Consider the following 4,966-nt stretch of genomic DNA (forward strand, 5'->3'; position numbering starts at 1 on the left):
AAAAAAAAAAAAAAGCCAGGTGTGGTTGCAGCTGTTTCCTTACTGCTGGAAGGAAAAGAGATGGCAGCCCACCCTCGCTGATACACGGAGACCCATTCTCGATGAGAGATGGCAGCCCACCTTCGATGCTGAGGGCACAACCACTGCAGAGGCAGCAGGGAGGGCTCTGAATGAGCGATGGGGCCACTGGGGGATTCTCACTGCCGCCTTCGCCCGGCTCACTTCTGTACAGAGCCCTTCTCGCGGTCTAAGGCTCTGAGTTGGGTTGTTCTAACCCCCTGCCCGTGTGACCCCATGCTGAGGAAGGCCACCTGTGAGCGGGCGACCCCACAGAGGTTGCTACAGTTGTGGTTACCCTTTTCATTTGCTTGTTCACAAGCCTCTGTAACCCCAGTTTCAGGCAGTCGGACACGTTTTACAGCCCTTGGTGCACATGCATACATGCAGGCACACACACATATATAATAAATAATGTTTAAAAAAATTAAAGAGGCAGGGTCAGGAGTTGGGGTATCTCACTTGCTGGTGCTATTATAGTGCATGCAGACCAGGGTGGGGTGTTCTTCTGGTGGTAGAGCAAGCTTGTAATTTGAGTACACAGGAGGTGGAGGCAGGAGGATCAGAAACTGAAGGTTTTCTTCAGTACTTGAAGGTCAGCCGGGGTTACAGGAGACTATCTCAAAAGGCAGGGGGGAGAAGATAGCTTAGTCAATAGAATGTTTGCCATTCAAGCACCTATGAAAAAAAGCTGGGCGTGCTGGCACAAACTTGTGATCCCAGGGCCGGGGAGGCAGAGACAGGCAGAACCCCAGGGCTCTCTGACTAGCCAGCCTGGTCCAATTGCCAAGCTCTGGGTCCCAGTGAGAGATCTTATCTTAAAAAGCTGGGGTAGGGATGTCCTGGAGAGATGGCTCAGGGGTTAAGGGCACTGGTTGCTTTTTCAGAGGACCTGGTTTGATTCCCAGCACCTACATGGCAGCTCACAACTGTCTGTATTTCTGGACCCGTGGATACTGCATGTACATGGATCACAGATATACATATAGGCAAAATGTCAATGTATATAAAAATAAATGAATGAATACATTTCTTTTTGAAAGACTTGGCTGTGGAATGTTCTGTCAGCTTTCTGGGAGGTGCTTCTTTTCTTGGACAGATCTCTGGAGGAGCAGAGGCAAGGCTGAAGAGGAGATGGCCTGCCTTGGGAGTACCAGGCCCCCGATTCTGTCTTTGACCTCTGGCCAAGGACTAGAAAGAAAGAGGCAACCAGATATTGAAAGAGGGAGGAAAGGCTGGGCTTGCTGGAGGAGAGGGGGATGGATGCCTGTTGGCAGTGCGTGAGTCGCTGTTGGTAATAACAGTAATTAGCATTATTCCATGCTTTCTCGGACACACTCTGGGCTAAAGCATTCTCTTATGCAATCTCATTTTAGAGACAAGGAAACAGGCTCTGGGAGATTAAGCAACTCATCCCGCTTACTCAACCAGCATATGTGGGAGGCCTGACAACCCGCCCTGTGTGGCCATTTCACAAGCCAACGCCCAGCCACGGGGGACGACTGTTCCTGGGACTGGAAGGTGAGTGGTTTCTCTCCCAGTACCCTGTGAAGTAAATGCAGTTCTTCCTCCTCCTGAGGCTCTTCTCTCTCCTCCTATCTCCTTTATTCACCAAACCAGAGTTTGTTACTGTTGTTGTTGTTTTCAAAGGTTAGAGTGTCCCTACAACATTCACAGGAAGTCTAGACCCTGACATCACGCAAACCTACCTCCTCTTTGTCTTTGAAGGTGACCTTGGTGACTCAAGTTTAGTTGTTCACATAAATACTATTTTTTTGGAACCAATCTCAAAACACCCCACCAGGTACATATACTACCAAGGCCATCAGAACCAACACTGGGACCAGAGACCACTGGTGAGTCATGTCTGTGCATGGAGATGATGGCAGGCCAGGCTGGATAGCAGAAGGCATGGATGGGTCAACAGACAAAGCAGGACCCTGGAGCCAAGAGAACACTGAGAACACCTGCTCAGATCTATGTCACATCTAGCTCAGTGAGTAACAGTGTCCCTTTGGCTTCTTAGTTTAAGACAAGAGGATCAAAAGAACATAGGCTGATAACAGGGACGTGGAGGCTGAACAAGAAGGCTTGCTAAACACAAGAGTTTAACACTCTGAGACCCTGTTTCAAAAACTTAAACAACTGCCAAGGGTGCCAGGCTGCACATACCTTCGATTCTAGCCCTTAGGAGGCAAAGGCAGGGGGACCTCTGAGAGTTTGAGGCCAATCTGTCTGCATAGTGAGTTTTAGGACAGCCAGAGCTACACAGTGAGACCTTCTCTCAAATAAAATAAGATAAAATAAAATAACAATATGTAAAAAGTTATTATTCTGCCAGGCAGTGGTGGTGCACGCCTTTAATCCCAGAACTCAGGAGGCAGAGGCAGGTAGATATGAGTTCGAGACCAGCCTGGTCTACAGAGTGAGTTCCAGGACAGCCAGGGCCACACAAGAGAAATCCTGTCTCAAAACAAACAAACAAACAAACAAAAATACTATTTCTTCTTTTTAATGTGTTTGAATGAGTCTCCTCCCAATTTCCTCCCTTCCAGTTCCTCCTCTGTCCACTGCAATGGTGTGAATGAAAATGGCCCCATAGGTTCATGTATTTGACTGCTTGGTTCCCAGTTGGTGGAACTGTTTAGGAAGGATGAGAAGGTGTGGCCTTGTGGAAGAAGGGTGTCCCTGGGGACAGGCTTTGAAATTTTAACAGCCTTGTGAGATTCCAAGTCTCCCCCCACCCCACCCTGCCCCCGCCTCATGGTTGCGGATCAAGATGTGAGCCCTCAACTACTGCTTCAGAGTCACACCAGTGAAGTCCGGTGTACTTCTGACAGGCCTGCCTTTGTATGTTACTTGACCTTTTCCCCTTACTGCTTTTAATATTCTATCTTTATTTAGTGCATTTGTTGTTCTGATTATTATGTGTCCGGAGGAATTTCTTTTCTGGTCCAGTCTATTTGGAGTTCTGTAGGCTTCTTATATGTTCATGGGCATCTCTTTCTTTAGGTTTGGGAAGTTTTCATAAATAATTTTGTTGAAGATATTTGCTGGCCCTTTAAGTTGAAAATCTTCATTCTCATCTACTCCTATTATCTGTAGGTTTGGTCTTCTCATTGTGTCCTGGATTTCCTGGATGTTTTGAGTTAGGATCTTTTTGCATTTGCATTGTCTTTGATTGTTGTGCCAATCTTCTCTATGGAATCTTCTGCACCTGAGATTCTCTCTTCCATCTCTTGTATTCTGTTGTTGATGCTCGTATCTATGGTTCCAGATTTCTTTTCTAGGATTTCTATCTCCAGAGTTGTTTACCTATGGGTTTTCTTTAGTGTTTCTACTTCCATTTTTAGATCTTGAATGATTTTGTTCAATTCCATCACCTGTTTGGTTGTGTTTTCCTGTAATTCTTTAAGGGATTTTTTGTGTTTCTTCTAACTGTTTAGCAGTGTTTGCCTGTAATTCCTTGAGGGATTTGTGTAATTCCTTTAAGGGCTTCTACCTGTTTAGCAGTGTTCTCCTGTATTTCTGTAAGTGAGATGTATGTATGTATGTATGTATGTGTCTCTGTGTGTATATGTGTATATTTGTGTGAGTGCATGTGTATATGGTGTGTTTGTTTATATGTGCATTTATGTATATATCTGTGTGTTTGTATGTGTGTATGTGTGTGTGAGTGTGTGTGCGTGTATGCATATGTGTCTGTCTGTGTGTATTTGTGTCTCTGTGTATATGTGTGTATATGTATATGTGTGTATATGTGTTTGTGTATGTGTGTCTGTGAGTATGTGTGTATATGTATGTGTGTGTGTTTGTGTGTCCACGTGTATATGTGTATGTTATGTATGTATGTGTTTGTGTGTTTGTGTGTCTGTGTCTGTGAGTGTGAGTGTCTGTGTATGCACACACCATGCAGAATTCACAGGATCACTAACTTGCTGAGGTTGGTTCTGTCCTCCCATATCCATGTGGGTCTTTGTTATGGAACTGAAATCCTAAGTCTCCTCAGAGTTCATGCTCACACCTTCCCACCCCACCCCCACCCCTGCTCTGCTGTTAGCCAGCTTCTTTCCATTCCAGCCCTCACAGCTTTGTGTGTATGTGTGTGTGTGTGTGTGTGTGTGTGGTTAAATAAAAGGATTAAAAATGAAATTAGATTTACTCATCCCATCTGTATCTTTTCTACAGGTATGTATATGCTTTGTCCCCTCAAAGGTCAGAAGAGGATATTAGATCCCTTGATTGTGAAGTTACAGGTGGGATGGTTGTGACCCACCATTCGGTGTAGGAATCCAATCTGTGTTCTCTGCAAGAGCAACGAGTGCTCTTAACCACTGCACTGCCTCTCTAGACCTTTTTGGGTAAAATTTAAATCATATCAAAATAAAAGATTTCAGAAATTTCAGTGCCAATGGAGTGATTTCATTTCTCCTCAGCGATGAAGAGGAGCCATGATGGTTAAACTTCTTTTAAGCAAGACAAACTGGCTTTCCTTGATGCCTTTGAACCTGAGTCCAGAAGACTTAGGGACAATGGATAGCTAAAATTTATTTATATCTGAAGTTGGGTGGCAGGGTGCACTCCAGAGGCAGAGGCAGGGGGATCTATCTCCGAGTCTGAGGTCAGCCTGGTCTACAGATCGAGTTCCAAGACAGCCAGGGCTACAAAGAAAAACCCTGCCTCGAAAAATGAAAAAAAAAAAAAAACAAAACAAAAATACATTAAAAACAAACAAACAAACAAACAAACAAACTGGATTTATTCTCTGCCGCGGCTGGGAGTGGACACTTTTGTTCAGCCAAATGAACCTTTTCCTGATTGTGCACTTCCAGGCCCTGGGCAAACCGACTGTAGCACTCCGCAAAACCCCACCTCCCACAGGAGGGTTGAACTTCTTGGAACCCTTAAA

At 45.0% G+C, this 4,966-nt stretch overlaps 1 long non-coding RNA gene across 1 annotated transcript; it reads left to right on the forward strand.

Moving 5' to 3' along the window:
• The first annotated feature begins 1,532 nt into the window (after nt 1-1,532).
• On the forward strand, nt 1,533-4,389 carry LOC115032530. Its single transcript, XR_003838184.1, has 3 exons — nt 1,533-1,578; nt 1,862-2,053; nt 4,246-4,389. It is a non-coding gene; the product is annotated as an uncharacterized LOC115032530 (long non-coding RNA).
• Nucleotides 4,390-4,966: the final 577 nt, after the last annotated feature.

This window comes from Mus caroli, chromosome 11 (assembly GCF_900094665.2).
Source record: "Mus caroli chromosome 11, CAROLI_EIJ_v1.1, whole genome shotgun sequence".
In the NCBI taxonomy this organism is placed as follows: Eukaryota; Metazoa; Chordata; class Mammalia; order Rodentia; family Muridae; genus Mus; species Mus caroli.